The following is a 19,252-nucleotide window of genomic DNA, read 5'->3' as shown; positions in this document are numbered from 1 at the left end:
TGAAGTAAACAAGGCTTAGTAACATCTAGTCAGTTAAGTGAACAAATTGGAAATAGAATTTATTTTTGATGCAATTTTTCTTTTAATTTTAGTATTAACAGTTATAACATCCTTGCCAAAATGCAAATGTGACTCAGAAGTTATATAACAATAATAAATTACAGGAAAGTAATTTCTCACTAAAAACCTAAATGATAAATACGTGAGAAAAATAAGTATGAGGGAATATCTCAAGTTTTATAAGTAAACTCAGGCTCTATAGGAGGATGTCTGCTTCTCTCTATACCTGCTTAAACTTTAATAAGAAATAACTGTCCAGAAAAAAAGCAAGTCCCTCATCTTTTCCAGATAACATTTAGTTGTCATACTCCATTATTTATTAACCAATATGGAAAAAATGTAGTAAGATCTCTCTATTATCATATAAAAATATGCTTAATTATTCAAAAGGGGTGATATCAGGAAACTGAAGACAGATGTCTGAGAGAAACTGGGTGTCCTCAGGATCTCCATGGCAATCTCACCAGAATTTTTACTCACATACACACAAATCCATTAGCCTGAATATATTCATACTTGCACATCTTTGTATACACCCTTATTATTTCTCTCTCACCTGCCTATCTATATATCTATCCATCTGTCTGTCTGTCTGTCTATTATCTATCCACCCATTTGTGGCATATATTACATATACATGTATATACTTACATATACATACAAATATATGTATACAATATTCTACAAGTTAACTCTGAAGGAAAGCTGATCACTTGACCAAAATGATTCTGAGCATTTCACAATAGTACCAGGTTATACCTTACATGGTCATATAAAGGAATACAAAGACATCACTCTAATATACAAACATAGTTAAGGATAAAAGGGCACAGAAAAAATAGTAGATTTCAAAGTACTAGACTACTGGAAGATAAGGTAGTTGAGTGGGAGGATAAATAATGAACTGTATTACACGCAATTGTCAGATTTAAGAAAAAGAAAGAAAAATAAGTCTTTAAGAGATGCATGGAGATAGCCTACAGTTAATAGCACTTGCTGCTCTTAAAGAGTTGGCCTCAGTTCTAAAGATTCTCATCAGATAGCTCACAACTTCCTAATATCATCAGTTCCAGAAATTATAACACCCACTCTGGCCATGTGTGTGTGTTTGTGTGTGTGTGTGTGTGTGTGTGTGTGCCTATCTGTATGTGTAGTATGTATCATATATATATACACATATAGTGTCATACAAATGGTACATATACAAACAATCATGAGAACACACACACACACATATATTTAAAACTTAAAATTTAAAAATATATCTCAAAGGGGAGAGAGAACCTGTGGAGACCATATTCAGAGGTTAGGCATAGCTCCTGTTGAGGCATGGGGCCACCCACCCATCTCAAAATTTTAACCTAGAATTGCTCCTATCTAAAGAAAATACAGGGACAAACAGAGCAGAAATTGAAGGAAAGGCCATCCAGAGACTGCCCCACCTGGGAATCCATGCCATCTGCAGACACAAAACCCAGACAGTGTTGCTGATGCCAACAAGTGCTTGCTGTCAGGATCCTGATATAGCTGTATCTCGAGAGTCTCTGCCAAAGCTTGGCCAATACAGATGCGGATGCTCACATCCAACCATCATACTGAGCACAGAGACCCCCCCCAATGGAGGAATAAGGGGGAGTATTGAAGGAGCTGAAGGCGTTTTCAACCCATAGGGAAAACAACAATATCAACCAACCAATCCCACCCTACCCCCAGAGCTCCCAGGGACTAAGCCACCAAATAGAGTATACACAGAGGGACCCATGGCTCTAGTTGCATATGTAGCAGAGGATGGCCTTTTCTGGCATCAGTGTGAGGGGAGGCCCTTGGTCTTGTGAAAGCTCAGTGACCCAGGGTAGGGGAATGCCAGGGCAGTAAGGCAGGAGTGGGTGGTGGGTAGGAGAGCACCCTCATAGAAGCAGGAGGGGGGCATGAAATAGGGGGCTTGCGGAGGGGAAAATGGGAAGGAGGATAACATTTGAAGTGTAAGTAAATAAAATAACCAATAAAATTATTTAAAAAATGTATCTAAAAACAGAAGATTATCAATTAGAAAGAATTCTTCCACTGTGCGACTGATAAAGTGAGAAATAGAAAGTTCGGTGAGTTACAGGGTAGACATTTGGAATCTCAGTACTCAGTAGTTAAGAGGACCCTGCCATACCACTTCTGGACATATACCCAGAGGATTCCCCAGCATGTAATAAGGACAAATGCTCCACTATGTTCATATCAGCCTTATTTATAGTAGCCAGAAGCTGGAAAGAACTCAGATGTCCCTCAGTGGAGGAATGGATACAGAAAATGTGGTATATTTACACAATGGAATACTACTCAGCAATTAAAAAACAATGAATTCATGAAATTCTTAAACAAATGGTTGGAACTGGAAAATATCATCCTAAGTGAGGTAACCTAATCACAAAAGAACACATAGGGAATGCAATCACTGATAAGTAGATATTAACCCAGAAAATCTGAATACCCAAGACACAATTCACATATCAAATGATTCCCAAGAAGAAGGAAGGAGAGGGCTCTGGTCCTGGAAAGGCTTGATGCAGCAATGTAGGGGATTTCCAGTACAGAGAAGTGTGTGTGTGTGTGGGGGGGGGAGGGGTGATTGGGGAATGGGCAGAGGGAAGAGGGCTTATGGGACTAATGGGGAGGGAGGAACTGGGAAAGGGAAATCATTTGGAATATAAACAAAGAATATAGAAAAAAGATTTTAAAAAAAGTAAGAAGTAACAGAGAATTACAGATGAGCTTAAAATGGTAAGAACTTCCATAAAAATGAGTTCATTTGTGACATACTGGAAATCTTTATAGTGTGAGGAGCCTCGTATTACTGGGAGACAGGAGGAGAGCAGGATGTTGAGGTGAACCCCTTGTAAGAAACTTAATCATGCATGTCTGGGCAATGATACCTTCATAAGAATGCCACAAAGGTAGTGTCTTAATTAGGCTTTTACTGCTATGAATAGACACCACGACCAAGAGTTTACAGCTTGGGAAAGGTGTGGAGATCCCTTTAATTCTATGCAGAGAAGTCTGAATCTCTTCTCTTAGATACATCCACAGCCATATTTTACATCTGTCTGTCTCCACCTTTAAGCCCTTTATGATAGGCTTTTGACTTACTTTGAATAGTATGCTTATCAGTAAGCAATACACTTTTTTTCTGAATTCTCTGTTTTACCAAGCAGATTTTTTTTTATCTTTTACTTATTTAATTTTTTTACACTCCAGATTTTATTCCCCTCCTCCTCCCTGACTCCTGTCTCCATGAGGATGTCTCCACAAGCCACCCCATCAGACCTCTAAACTCTCTGGGGCCTCCAGTCTCTTGAGGGTTAGGTGCATCTTCTCTGAACACAGTCTGGGCTGTCGTTTGCTGTTTATGTGTTGAGTTTCTTGTGGAAGCTGGTACATGCTGCTTAATTGGTGGTCCAGTGTCTGAGAGATCTCAGGGGTGCAGGTTAATTGAGACGGCTGGTCCTCCTACAGGGTTTCCCTCCTCCTCAGTAAACTGACTTATGAATGAGTTAAACTGTAAAACTCACAAGTGCTGTCAGAAAACTGTCCAACATAGGCAATAAGGAAAAAACAATCCACAGATTTGGTCACAATCTTTTTGTCTGTTGTATTGAAAGCATAGGGAGAAAAGATAGTTTGTTTTCTACAACAACATAGAGCAAATCTTATGATTTCATGCATCTAATATGGAGAAGAGGGAATTAGTCTCAGTCTGTTTAAGAGATGAAAAACATTTTTTAAAAAAACCCACCCCTTCAAAATACAGACTATTTTGAAAGAGAAAAAGGATAAACAAGAGATTTTGTATGTGTTAGGTTTAAATGTTTTATAATTGAGGACAACGTAGCAGTCTAATAGAAGAAAATCAGTTATTTAAATATTAAACAGAAGATAAAGTTTTAGAACCAAGTTTATAAACTGAAGATCCAGCAAAAGCTTGCAAACAACACTGGTGGTAAATAGATACTCCCTGACAGTTCTCAGTAGATACCTCCTCTTAGGACATATTATAGTCAAATATTACATGCAATTTCCCTGGCTTGGGTTTTCTTGTTTACATTAACTACTGGGAGTCTTTAGTGCTTAAATGCTACAAGGAGACCAGAGTCTTGCTGACTATGCTAACATAATGTATGCACAGCAACTTTTTTCAGAAGCATAATAGTTTTAGCAAAGGTGCCTTGGGCATATTATCAAGATGCTATTAGAAGCCATGCTGTGTTCATGGTTATTGATTTTCATATGTATCTAGCCAGAGATGAACACTCATATGTATTTGCTTATTTGCATTATATCGCAAATGTCTTTGAATTGCACACAGAATCAAACTAAGTAACAAAAAAGTGGGCAACTCCCTCCATCCCCTAAATCTCCTTGTATCTATGGGAATGAGTAAAAATAACAAAATTAAATATTAAGTAAGTATTTATAAATGTACCACTATCTTCAGATTTGTCACTATAAAAGCATTATAAACTCATTCCAGTAATAATGTAGTAAAATGTAATTTTTGGAAACAATTTTAAAAAATCTCACTATTCTATCATGATAAAAATAAATTAATCAAAACTCTAAATTGATTTTTCTATTCTATGTGCTTGGAGATGGTGGCTACCTCTAAATTGACATAATGGCTTAATATGAGTTTTATTTAACCTATGATCATACAATGCATAAAATATGCCTGACATTCAATATGTAAAAATTAGGCACTGATAAAAGATATCAAGGGGGAAAAATCAAGATTTAGATTTACCATCCAAATCTGCTTGAAAGAGCAATACAATGAGAAAGACTTTGTATCAGTTAGTACCTAGGAGTCACTGATATCATTATAGGTAAGAAGAAAGATTGCTGGATATTTACAAGGCATAACTGCATTTACCTATCTCCAAAACCAGTGAAATCCTTTCTGAAAACCTTCAGGTGTGCTCCTGCTGATGTTAGAGATATACAGCAAAGAAAATAAAATTATTGAAACAAACATAAAAAGAAAGAAATAATGATACAATCAAAAAAGCCAAGAGAGGAAGCATCTAGCATCACAGAAACTTGAAGTTCCAAGGTTACAGGATACCCAGGAAGGGCCCCCACCTGCAATGAGGAGAAAGGGAGGGGTGATGGGAGAAGAAGTATGCAGGGATGTGGGGCAGTGAGCTGGATGTAAGGTGAATAAGTAACAAAATAAAATTAAATGTAAAAATTATAAAAATAATTTAGAATTGACGAAAACATTTAAGTAAAATAGTTAAGTATGTTACAATGTGCTTGTTTTCAGCCCAAAAACCACACTGACGACAGTCAAATATGCACATGAAAAGAAAGCAGTTATTGTAAATTTTTGAGCATCTTATAAGTAAGACATCAACTCATTGTATGATTTTTTTGGCAATATTATTTCCACATCATCATATATTATTTTCTTGCCTATCTGATTTGCTAAAGTGGCTTATATGTTGTTTTGGCATTTGGTGGCAATCAAAGAAATAAGATAAAGAATAAAGGGCATTAGGCTTTTCTAGGTGTTATTTTATCAACCCTTAGGATATAAGACTACAAGTTCTTTTACCATGGCAAAGAAGAAATTACTTATGTAACAGCTATAAAATACAAGGTAAGTAGTAGATTTTGTAGACTAACTTATTTATTGTGACTGATGGTTGAGCTTAATGAATTAGTGAAACTTTATGAAATAAATACCTGAAAACATATTAAATGATTATATAATTTACCTCCAGAAAGCATGAGAAAATAAGGGCTCATAGAAATCACTTACAAAGATCTCTGGACATATGAAAATACATACTGTTTTTGGTAAAGCAAAATGATAATAAGAAAAATGACTATGGTGATGATAATAATAATGACGATGGTGGTGATGATGAAAATAATGGTGATGATGATAGTGATGAAGATGATGATGACAATGCCACCGCCACCACCGATGATGATGATGATGATGATAATGATAGTGATGATGAAACTAGTAGCATATAAATAAATGTCCTTACAGGAAAGGAAGGAAGTTTTGCCACTGAGGAGACTTCCAAAATGATTTTCATTTGTTTGATTGCTTTTGGTTGTTTTTGTTATTTTGTTGATCAGTCAGTTATTTTATAACAATAAGGGACACATAGCTTTACAGAAGTGTTACACAACATAAAACTATCTCGATTTTCATGCTTACTATGTAATTTTATTTATTATGAGAGGTAAGAGGAAATCTAGAGAAAAATGATTTCAGCATGTGTTTTCTCTGTTTTGTTGTATCTTAAATATCAATTTGATGCCCAGAGTTTTACTAGCTGTGCTTTAGTATATAGGTTAAGGGGAATTGAGTAGCAGACTAGTCCCAGCTACTGTATGAGGTTCTGAAAGCCTACTATTGTGTTTCAATTAGATAAGTGTCAAAGAATGCCCTGTCTAATCTAATTTAGTTCAATGTTTTTTTGTGTGTGTGTGTGTGTATTTTTATCTTTTTTTATTTTTTTGCCTTCAGTGAGTTGAACAGCCTTTGGCATAGCCCCTGCTCCAGTTGTATGGAATCTACATAAAGACAAAGGTAGACATCTTTGGTACATTTGTCTGGGCAGGTCTAGGTCCATCCCATGTATGTTCTTAGGTTGATGGTTCAGTCTCAGAGATCTTCTAGCATCCAAGTTAGTTGACTCAGTTGGTCTTCCTGCGAGGTTTTTATGCCTTTAGATGCCACAATCCTTCCTCTTTTTCTTCCATAACAGTATCCAATCTCCATCTACTGTTCGGTTATGGGTACCTGGATCTGAATGAGTCAGCTTCACAGTGGAGCATTTCAGAGGACAGCTATGCTAGACACGTGCCTACAAACATAACAGAGTATCATTAATAGTATCTGGGATCGGTGCTTGCTCATTGGATGGACCTCATGATGGACTGGTAATTGGTTGGCTATTTCCTCAGTCTCTTTGCCATCCACCTTCCCTACATTTCCTGTAGACAGGATAAATTTATATCTTAAGCTTTGACGGACAAAATTGCACCTTCCACATCTATGTTGGAACTCATGAACTACATATATATTACATTGACTTTAATTACTGATGAAAATTAATTATTTACTGCCTACACTTTTTATTATCATTATTCAGGAAAAGCAGATAACACCATGAAGGCAAATTTTAATGGGTTGCGACTATCTAAGATATTTTCTCAAAAAGCATTTCCAAGTATGTGGGTACAGAATTAGGCAAAAACTTGACTCAATTGATACTAAAATTCCTCTTTTTTATTGGATATTTTCTATACTTACATTTCAAATGATTTTTCCTTTCCAAGTTTCCCCTTCAGAAACCCCTATCCCTTTCCCCTCCCTCTTCCTCTATAAGGGTGCTCCCCCACGCACCCATTCCAGTCCTTCATGTGTATTCTTTGGTTTTTGATCCAGTCCCTGTGGCTTTAGAGGTCTGGCAGGTTGACACTATTGCTGCCCCCAAGGGATTGAAAACCCCCTTAGCTCCTTCAGTCTCTTCTCTAACTCCTCCATTGGGGACCCCAAACTCTGTCCAATGGTTGGCTCTGAGGATCTGCCTCTGTATTTGTCAGGCTTGTTATGAAAATATAAGACCTGTTCGTTTTCATAGTCATGATTGTGGATACCTATAAGAAGAGAAGATTTGTGGAGGAATGACTCAGACTTTTTAATATACAAAGCCTTTAGAAGTATTTTATTTGAAAGTAATGGATATTCAATTTAAAGCATCAACTTGGGCATTTCCAGACATCTTTGTTTATGTAAGGTGTACAAACCCAAAGCCTTCTGATCAGAAATATGTGAAGACATAAACAAAACCCCTCTCATTTGCTTAATCACATTCCAGTGGCCTGAGAGCTGGACTGCATTCTTTTCTGATACACTCTTCTGTGTCATTTTTGATTTTTTTCTTCTTGTTATTTCTGAGTCACTAATTCAGATTACAGAAGCCTATGCTTTCAACACAAAGGTTTTCCAAATGAATTGCTAAAGTTATTGAAAATCTGTGTGAATACTTGTTAGGATTTGTTACACGCTACCTATTCAAAGGGACTCAGAGGGAGTGGGGAGCATATTAAGGAAAACGGTAACACATGGTTTAAAGCAAAAAATTAAATAAATAAGTAAATGGAAAAATAAAACAAGCCCAAACAACTTGACATTCCTGGACAACTGCAATGTTTCTGTGAGGGAAGAGAAGCATGTTTTTCAAAGCACTCCCAAGAGAATATTACATTGATCAAACAATCCCTTTATTCTTCTCAACTAAGTTTAACCCAATGTTGCCTAAAAAAAAAAAAAAAAAAAAAAAAAAAAAAAGAGGCAATTCAGTGTCATTTTCAGTAGTTATTTTCTTAATGAACTAAAAAGCAAAGTGAGTCAAGGTTAAAATTAGCTTGTTTAAATTAAAAAATACTGTCACTTAATATTTTAATAGAATTTACTGTACATATTTATTCATGGTAAAATATAAGCTCTAGAAAGACATTTTCACTTATTTTATATGAGTACCCCCTGCAACTAAACAATGAGAAACTCCTATCGAGTTATAAAAACACATTTGTGTGTGTGTTTGTGTGTGTGTGTGTTTGCATGTATATGTAATGTATAATCAGATACTGTGAAGAAATTTAAATTAGATCTGTGAATTTTAAAAATGATTGTATTTTGCAGTGATATTGCTTTCTTCTGTAACTTTATTGTTTTAAAATAGAAACTTCAAATCTCATCATGGACTTTAGTTATCTTTATGAAAATAAAAATAAATGCATTGGCCCGTGCCTTAATGGCTAATATCACCATTTGGACCCCAATCAGAATGGCTGCATTGAAATCCATGTTTGTAATACAGTCTGGTTCTAACTCCTTGCCTTCTCTCAGGCAAAACAACTCATAACAGCATGCTTATGTGGAAATGGAAACAAACAGAGAGTGAAAAGAAAAAGAGAAAGGGAACCAGACTCAAGTAAGAAGGATTCTGAGAATGAAAGACATTTAGTCTCTAGAGGTAGTTTCTTAGTGACCTCCATTTGTCTTAGACCTGATATGACGATCTTCAAATGGAGACTGGAAAAATAATGAACAACAAAAGCAGCCAATGTCTGAATAGAGGATGAGGAATCATATTGAAGGGGAGACAGTTTCTTGACATATTTTCTTACTTAATAATTTCACCTATTAATAAGAATAACCAAAATATATCGCCAATATATTTGTGCTACCAGTAGTTGCTGAGAGAACAGGGCTACAAGATGGGGCTCTTGAAGGACTCAGTAATGTGATGGAAAAGGATGGTTTTCTTCAAAGTAGAAAAATTATGTGCAACTCTCCTTAATTTTCCTTACTAAGTATGTAACTAACATGTATAAGTGAGATAATTTCCTCCAACTTATGACTTGTGGGTCTAGGAAAGATAAAAGGTAGAAGTAAAAACAGCTATCAATTATAAAATCTTCATGCAATGTGTTTTCCAAACACTAATACAACATGGTGTGTTGATCATCCAGTTGGCCAACTTACTAATTTCTGCTACATATAAGTTTCACCTGACTCTCTTGCTCTCCTTTATAAATTCAAACTCAAATACTGATATTGCATAATATCAGTTGGAATGTGACATTACCAATTTACAGACCTCAGCAAGTAATCCATAAGGGAAAAAGTAGGGAAAACTTTAAAAAACCTTGATTTCACTAATATGTCACTTATGTGTGTAAAATAATAATTTTAAAAAAGGTAAATAATAAAGGTCGTCTACCGTCATACACCTGAGTTTTGGAAATGGGTTGCCCAAATCTTCATGTGTTTTATCTCACACGCTCTTTGCATTTAAGCCACATTTTATTCAGTGATTCCAATGCTAACATTTAACCCATGTCATCTCATGCACAGTAGATCATCTCCATCTCTCTTTACACATGTCTGCATCATAAAGAATAGACTTAAAATGTGATAGAGAAGCCAATAATTATAACTTAATCAGAGGAGTTATAGGAAAATGTCCCTCTAGTTCTCATGTGTGACACCAATACCTACAGGATAAGAGAAGACATTCATCATGTATCAATCAATAAACACAAACAAAACACCACCATTACCACCATAAAAGGAATGTTTTTGTCCTATTTCCAGCAGCCTCTCACTTGCTTAAGTCAATATATATAAAGGGATAACCTCAAGAAAGAGGGACAGTCACTACTGAAAGTTTAAGGGAAAATGATAAATCTTATAAAATATACACAGCTCCTTCATTGTCTCCATTGTTGGAGAGATTCTAAGTTATTAATTCAACTGGTTTATCACAAATATGGATAGTGTAGAGTTCAAAGTAAAAAATAGGGAAAGTAAGATGGATAAAATATTGGTATAGCACAGCTTTAGAATTTGGTTGGAAAACTGAAATGTGGAGAGAATGATTTGATGGTACTACAGACAAAAAGGAATGAGTTTCCCAGTCCCTCTCCTTTAGACTGCACTGTGGAAGGTTGACTGATCTGTTCAAGTAGTAAGAGTAAACAGAAATGCTATGAGTTCCTTCATGGACATGGACACACACACACACACACACACACACACACACACAAAATAAGTAAAAAATAATCATGTTTCCAACCGACTAGCTCCTAGGTGGCAGTACGTTTTAAAAATGGTTATACTTACTTGGTCATTCTAGTCCATCTGGTGCACAGATGATAATCCTTGTGTATCATCAGGGTAGAAAACCAATGCAGTATTGTAGTGCCTCCAAGTGGGAAACTATTATACTGAAGAAAGCCTCTGATCTTGGATCCAGTGACAAAGCAACCAGTTCAGCCAGGGGAGCTTCTGACCTGCAGGGAGTCCCGCGGTTAGAGGGAGCCCTGGCCCAAGGTCCCCACCATCTTGGCTCCTGTGGCCAAGTAGCCAGCTAAGCCAGAGACCTGTGCCACATCTGACATGGGGAAGATCCTACTTCCTGATACTCTCTCGAGAACAGAGAGGAGCAGGTTATTCGGTAGAAGCGGGGGCATTCGAGAATCAGCATCAGCAGAGCACTTGAAATCCAGCAGCAAGCCCGGATGCCCAGTCTTGGGCCGTTTGCTCTACAGAGTGATCAGTGTTTGGAGGGCATCCTCACAGCATCCACCATCTTCACTACCAGGCAGACCAGACAGGCAAAATCAGGTACACAGAGATAACCCAAGTATAGCATTGCTTGGGACAAGGCACACTAGGGCACAATGGCACCCAAGAGTAGGGCATTACATCAGCAATCTGTGCCCGAGGAAACCCAATCATCCAGTGATGCAGAATAGGCTTACAGACCCACAGGAGGTCCGAGCACCAGCCAGTGAGAGCATGACCAAGTAACGCCAGAGATAACCAGATGGCAAAAGGCAAATGCAGGAATGTTACTAACAGAAGTTAAGACAATATGGCAGCATCTGAACCTAATTCTCCAACAACAGCAAGTCTGGGATACCCTAACACATTAGAAAAACAAGATTTCAATTTAAAATCACTGGTCATGATGCTGTTAGAGGAACACAAGAAGGACATAAATGAATCTCTTATAGAAATACAGGGGAACATGACTAAGTTAGAAGCCCATACAATGGAAACACAAAAATCACTTAAAGAAATTCAGGAGAATATGGGTCAACAGATAGAATCCAATAAAGAGGAAAGACAAAAATCACTTAAAGAAATGAAGGAGAATTTGAGTCAACAGGAAGAAGTCATGAAAGAGGTAACACAAAAATCTATTAAAGAAACACAGGAAAACACAAACAAACAAGTGAAGGAACTGAGCAAAGACATCCAGTATCTAAAAACAGAAGTAGAAACAACTAACAAATCACAAAAGGAGACAAATTGGAGATAGAAAACCTTGGGAAGAAATCAGGGACCATAGATGCAAATATCAACAACAGAATACGAGAGAAAGAAGAATCTCAGATGATGAAAATACCATAGAAAGTATTCACTCAACAGTCAAAGAAAATGCAAAATGCAAAAAGCTTGTAACCCAAAACATCCAGGAAATCCAGGACACAATGAGAAGACCAAACCTATGGATTATAGGTATAGATGAGAGTGAATATTTACAACGTAACGGGCAAGCAAATACCTTCTAAAAAATTATGGAAGAAAACTTACCTAACCTAAAGAGAGAGAGATGCCCATGAATATACAAGAAGCCTACAGAACTCCAAACAGACTGGACCAGAACAGAAATACCTCCCATCACATAATAATCAAAACCCCAAATGTACTAAACAAAGAAAGAATATTAAGAGCAGTAAGAGAAAAAGGCCAAGTGATATATAAAGGAAGACCTATTACTATTACTCCAGACTTCTTACCAGAGACTATGAAAGCTTGAAGATGCTGGGCAGATCCCATCCAGATACTAAGAGAACACAAATGCCAGGCAAGACTACTATATGCAGCAAAACTCTCAATCACCATAGATGGAGAAACCAAGATATTCCATGATAAAACCAAATTTCCACAGACCCAGCCCTACAAAGGATAATAGGTAGAAAACACCAATACAAGGAGGGAAACTACACCCTGGAAACAGCAAGATAGTAAACTTCTTTCATCAAACCCAAAAGAAGACAACAACTCAAATATAAAAATAACATCAAAACTGACAGGAAGTAATAATAACTGTTGCTTAATATCTCTTAACATCAATGGACTCAATTCCCCAATAAAAAGAAAGACATAGACTAACAGACTGGATACGTAAACAGAACCCTACATTTTGCTGCTTGCAGGAAACACACCTCAGGGCCAAAGACAAACACTACCTCAGAGTAAAAGACTGGAAAACAATTTTACAAGCAAATGGTCTTAGGAAACAAGTTGTAGTAGCACTTCTAATATCAGATAAAACTGACTTTCAACCTAAAGTCATCAAAAGAGACATGGAAGGACACTTCTTACTGGTCAAGTAAAGTGTTCTTGGAAAAATCCTTTTGGAAAAATCCAAAAGAAGAACTCTTCATTATGAACATCTGTGCTCCAAATGCAAGGGCACCTTCATTCATAAAAGAAACTTTACTAAAGCTCAGAGCACATATTGCACTTAACACAATAATTGTGGGTGACTTTAACACTCCACTCTTCTCAATGGACAGATCAGGAAAACAGAAACTAAACAGGGATACAGTGAAACTAACTGAAGCATTGGATAAATTAGATTTAGATTTAACATATATATATATATATATATATATATATATATATATATATATATATATATATATGAAACTATTCATCCTAAGGCAAAAGAATGTATTCTTTTCTCAGCACCTCATGGTACCTTCTCCAAAATTGACCATATAATTGGTCACAAGACAGACCTCAACAAGTGTAAGAAGATGGAACTAATCCCATGCCTCCTATCAGATCACTATGGATTAAGAGTTGTCTTCAATAGCAACAAAAACAACAGAAAGCCCACATACACATGGAGGCTGAACTCAATGATACTCTTTGCCATTTACTCAATGATACATCTACTCAATGATACCTTTGCCAAAGAAGAAATAAAGAAAGAAATCAAAGACTTTTTAGAATTTAATGAAAATGAAGGCACAACATACCCAAATCTATGGGACACAATGAAAGCAGTGCTAAGAGGAAAGAAAACTCATAGCCCTGAGAGCCTCTAAAAAGAAATTGGAGAGTGCATACACTAGCAGCTTATTGGCAAACCTGAAAGCCCTGGAACAAAAAGAAGCTATTTCATCCAGGAGGAGTAGAAGACAGGAAATCATCAAACTCAGGGCTGAAATCAATCAAGTAGAAACAAAGAGAACCATACAAAGAATCAACAAAACGAGGAGCCAGTTCTTTGAGTAAATCAACAAGATAGATAAACCCTTAGCCACACTAAACAAAGGACACAGAGACAGAGACAGTATCCAAATTAACAAAATTAGAAATGAAAAGGGAGATATAACAACATAATCTGAGGAAACTAAAAAAAAAACAAAAACAAAAACATCAGATCCTACTACAAAAGCCTATACACAACACAACTGGAAAATCTGGAGGCAATGGACAATTTCCTAGACAGATACCAAACACCAAAATTAAATCAGGATCAAATAGATCATCTAAACAGACCCATGAGCCCTAAAGTAATAGAAGGGGTCATAGAAGAAAGCCTTCCAACCAAAAAAAAAAAAAAAAAAAAAAAAAAAGCAAAGGACCAGATGGTTTTAGGGCAGAATTCTATCAGACCTTCAAAGAAGAACTAACACCAATACTCTTCAAACTATTCCATAAAAAAGAAACAGAAGGAACACTACCTAACTTGTTCTATGAAGCCACAATTACGCTGATACCAAAACCACACAAAGATCTAACAAAGAAGGAGAGCTACAAGCCAATATCCCTTATGAATATCAATGCAAAAATACTCAATAAAATTTTTGCCAATTGAATCCAATAACACATCAAAACGATCATTCACCATGATCAAGTAGGCTTCATCCCAGGGATGGTTCAATACAGGGAATTCCAAAAATGCAATCCACTACCTAAACAAATTCAAAGAAAAAAACCACATGGTCATTTCATTAGATGCTGAAAAAGCATTTGACAATATTCAGCATCCTTTCATACTCAAAGTCTTGGAAAGAACAGGAATTCAAGGCCTATACCTAAACATAGTAAAAGCAATATACAGCAAACCGGTAGCCAACATCAAACTAAATGGAGAGAAACTTGAAGCAATCCCACTAAAATCAGGGACTAGACAAGGCTGTCCCCTCTCTCCATATCTTTTCAATATGGTACTTGATGTTCTAGCTAGAGCAATTAGACAACATAAGGAGGTCAAAGGGCTAGAAATTGGACAGGAAGAAGTCAAACTATCACTATTTGCAGATGATATGATAGTATATTTAAGCGATCCAAAAAACTCCACCAGAGAACTCCTACAGCTGATAAACAAATTCATCAAAGTGGCCGGATATAAAATCATTTTGAACAAATCAGTAGCCTTCCTATACTCAACGGATAAACATGCTGAGAAAGAAATTAGGGAAATTACACCTTCACAATAGCTACAAACAATATAAAGTATCTTGGTGTGACTCTAACCAAACAAGTGAAAGACCTGTATGACAAGAACTTCAGGTCTCTGAAGAAGGGAATTGAAAATGACCTCAGAAAATGGAAAAATGTTCCATGCTTGTGGATTGTCAGAATTAATATAGTAAAAATTGCCATCTTGTCTAAAGCAATATACAGAATCAATGCAATTCCCATCAAAATTCTAACTCAGTTCTTCCTAGAGTTAAAGCAATTCTCAAATTCATCTGGAATTAAAAAAAATAAAAAAATAAAAAAACCTAAGATAGATAAAACTATTCTCAACAGCAAAAGAACTTCAGGGGGAATAGGTATCTTGGAACTCAAGCAGTACTTCAGAGCAATAGTGTTAAAAAGTGCATGGTATTGGTACAGTGAAAGGCAAGTGGATCAATGGAATAGGACTGAAGACCCAGAAATGAACCCACACACCTATAGTCTCTTGATCTTTGACAAAGGGACTAAAACCATCTAGTGGGAAAAAGATAGCTGTTTCAACAAATAGTGCTTGCTCAACTGGAGGTCAGCATGCAGAAGAATGTGTTGATCCATTCTTATCTCCTTGTATTAAGCTCAACTCCAAGTGGATCAAGGACCTCCACATAAAACCAGACACACTAAAACTTATAGAAAAGAAACTGGGTAAGACCCTTGAGGACATGGGCACAGGGGTAAAGTTTCTGAACTGAACACCAAAAGCTTATGCTCTAAGATCAAGAATTGAGAAATGGGACCTCATAAAATTACAGTTTCTGTAAGGCAAAGAACACTTTCAAAAGGACAAAACGGTAGCCAACAAATTGGGAAAATATCTTCACCAAGCCTACATCCAACAGAGGGCTAATATCCAATATATACAAAGAACTCAAGAAGATAGACTTCAGAGAGCCTATTAAAAATGGGGTACAGAGCTAAACAAAGAATTTTCACCTGAAGAACTTCGAATGGCTGAGAAGCACCTTAAGAATTGTTAAGCATCATTAGTGATTAGAGAAATTCGAATCAAAACAACTCTAAGATTTCACCTCATACCAGTCAGAATGGCTAAGATTAAAAACTCAGGAGACAACAGTTGCTGGCAAGGATGTGGAGAAAGAGGAACACTCCTCCACTGCTGGTGGGAATGCAAGTTGGTACAACTACTTTGGAAATCAGTCTTGTGTTTCCTCAGAACACTGGGCATGACCCTTCCGGAGGACCCTGCTATACCACCCTGGGTATATACCCAGAGGATTCCCTAACATGCAATAAGGACACATCATCCACTATTTTCATAACACCCTTATTTGTAATAGCCTGAAGAACTCAGATGTCCCTCAATGGAGGAATGGATACAGAAAATGTGGTATATTTACACAATGGAATACTACTCAGCAATAAAAAACAATGAATTCATGAAGTTCTTAGGCAAATGGTTGGAACTGAAAAATATCATGCTAAGTGAGGTAACTTAATCACAAAAGAACACACATGGAATGCAGTCACTGATAAGTGGATATTAGCCCAGAAGCTCTGAATACATTCACATATCAAATACTTCCCAAGAAGAAGGAAGAAGAGGTCCCTGGTCCTGGAAAGTTTCGATCCAACCTTGTAGGCGAGTACCAGGACAGAGAAGAAGGAGGGGGTTGATTGGAGAATGGGCGGAGGGAAGAGGGAATATGGGACTTATTGGGAGGGGGAAACTGGGAAAGGGAAAATCATTTGGAATGTAAACAAATAATATAGAAAATAAAAATAAATAAATAAAAAAGAAAAAGAAAGTGAAGAAAAAAATGAAGAAAGCCTCCAACATAAAAGGGGATAAGTAAGGATTCTAGAGTGTCTGGATGAGATCTATGTGCCCAGATGAGAATTAGAGGCAGCTGTTTCCCAATCCTGAATTAAGCTGAGCACAGCTTCCGAGGCTAGAACTCTGGTATCAAACACTCCTGCTAAAAGAGAAAAGAAAAGCCCTAAATAACATACTCATTTTTGGGTGACCAGGATAAGCTAATGTAACCTGGTAATGACTAGCTTGCCTAAATTCATAGACAATAAAATCTATGACTGTGTGCCAGGACCTAAATCTGTCAGAGAAGTCATAATCTCCCCTCAAGTTCTAAATGACAGTTATGATTTTTCTCTAGATATGGTCTGTAACAAAATATTACTAATAACTTCCATATTCTTGCCCTTCGTTGTATAAGCTGACTGTTATACTATTACAAAGATTATCTTCGATGATGGTGACAATTGTCATGGTCTCTAATGTATATAAACCTGACACAATAAGGAGTAGACTTCAAAATGTTCACATATTAGCTATTCCATCTTTTGAAGAACTGAGTGGGCATCTGTTAAGTAAGTTCATAAAGTCTTTGAAATCCCATAGATTCCAACATTGATCTTTCTTGAACAGAATTACAGAAAAGATGCAGTTGATGGGAATATCTTCAATACTGGAAAAAGAGTGTATGTCTATTCATGTTTTAATAATGGACATATATGAATTTTCAAAAAGGAGAAAGAGAGAGGGAAAGGGAAGGAGAGGGAGAGAGAGGGAAAGTGAGAGGAGGAGGGAAAGAGAGAGGGAGGGAGAGAGAGAGGGAGAGGGAGAGGAAGAGGGGGGAGAGAGAAAGAGAGTCCTAAATATGTAAATCCAACCTTCTGAGTCTGAATAATGTCTAATACAATCAGTTTATCCCTATAAACAAAATATAAGTGTGTTCCACACACTTAATCAAAGAGACCTAGCCAGGAAGAAGATGGGATCAATTTCAGAACACCATAATAGATCAACATGCACTGAGGGGATTTGACACCATTTTCTGCCATCTGTGAGCTCCAGAGACCCATATGGTGCAAAGACAGACACTGTGATGGTTTAAACAGGCTTGGCCTAGGAAGTGGCACTATTAGAAGGTGTGGCATGATTAGAGTGGGTGTGGCCTTGTTAAAGGAAGAATGTCACTCTGGAAATGGACTTTAAGACCCTTGTCCCACTTGCCTGGGATACAGTTTTCTCCTGGCGGTCTTCAGATGAAAATGTAGAACTCTCAACGAGTGGAATATGCCTGCCTGGATTCTACCATGTTGATAATAATGGACTGTACCTCTGAACCTGTAACCCAGTCTAATTAAATATTGCCTTTATAAGAGTTGCTTTGGTCATGGTGTCTGCTCTCAGCATTTAAAGCCTAAGTAAGACAGGCACTCACACATGTATATAAACTTTTAATTAAAACATAAATTTATATGGAACTGTATAGATAACCAGTGGTTAACAGAACTGATTGTTCTTCCAAAGGACTTTGATTCAAATCTTCCCACCCACATAGCAGCTCACAACTGTCTGTAACTTCAAGATCTGACATATCTCACACAAATATATCTGCAGACCAAAATTCCAATACTCACAAAATAAAATAAATCAATTTAAAAATTATAAAAAATAAAGGTAGAGATTAAATAAATAAAGACAGGATTTTACTCAGTATACCAGGAAAAAGATAAATTAAGCAACACTTAAAATTGGAGGAAAAAGTCAGATTTTAGGAGAACGAATAATTAGAACATATAAATGCTTAATCAAATAATTTTCTTTTGAAAAAGAATGAACAAAGTTGAAAACCTTTTAGCTTGACCAACCAAATAAGAAAGATGAAGATATATAAACTCAGAAACTAAAACAGCCTTTAGAATATGATGCAGAAGATAAGACCATTGGGGACTAATACAAACATTTAAAGTTCAACATATGCAACTACTTAGCAGAAGCAGTTAATTTTGTGACTGATGTGTCTCAGCCCAATTTCACCTGAGCAAACCAATTTTAAGCAACAATCAAATCAGCAATAAAGTCTCCCAGCAAAGACAAGCCAGGGGCCAGATAGGTTTAATACTGATTATGAAATTATAAGAAATTCTTTTCAAATTTTAAAAGGAAAGGTCTGAACATTTTCTAGACTTTTCCCTCATGAGGGATTTGTTAACACAAAATCAAAATGACATAAACACCCAAGTATAAAAGACAAAGAAGAAAATGATTACAGAGGGTGATAAGTGAGATTTTTC

The sequence above is a fragment of the Apodemus sylvaticus genome, chromosome 21 (genome assembly GCF_947179515.1).
Source record: "Apodemus sylvaticus chromosome 21, mApoSyl1.1, whole genome shotgun sequence".
Classification (NCBI taxonomy): domain Eukaryota; kingdom Metazoa; phylum Chordata; class Mammalia; order Rodentia; family Muridae; genus Apodemus; species Apodemus sylvaticus.
Note: the sequence above shows the minus strand (reverse complement) of the source record.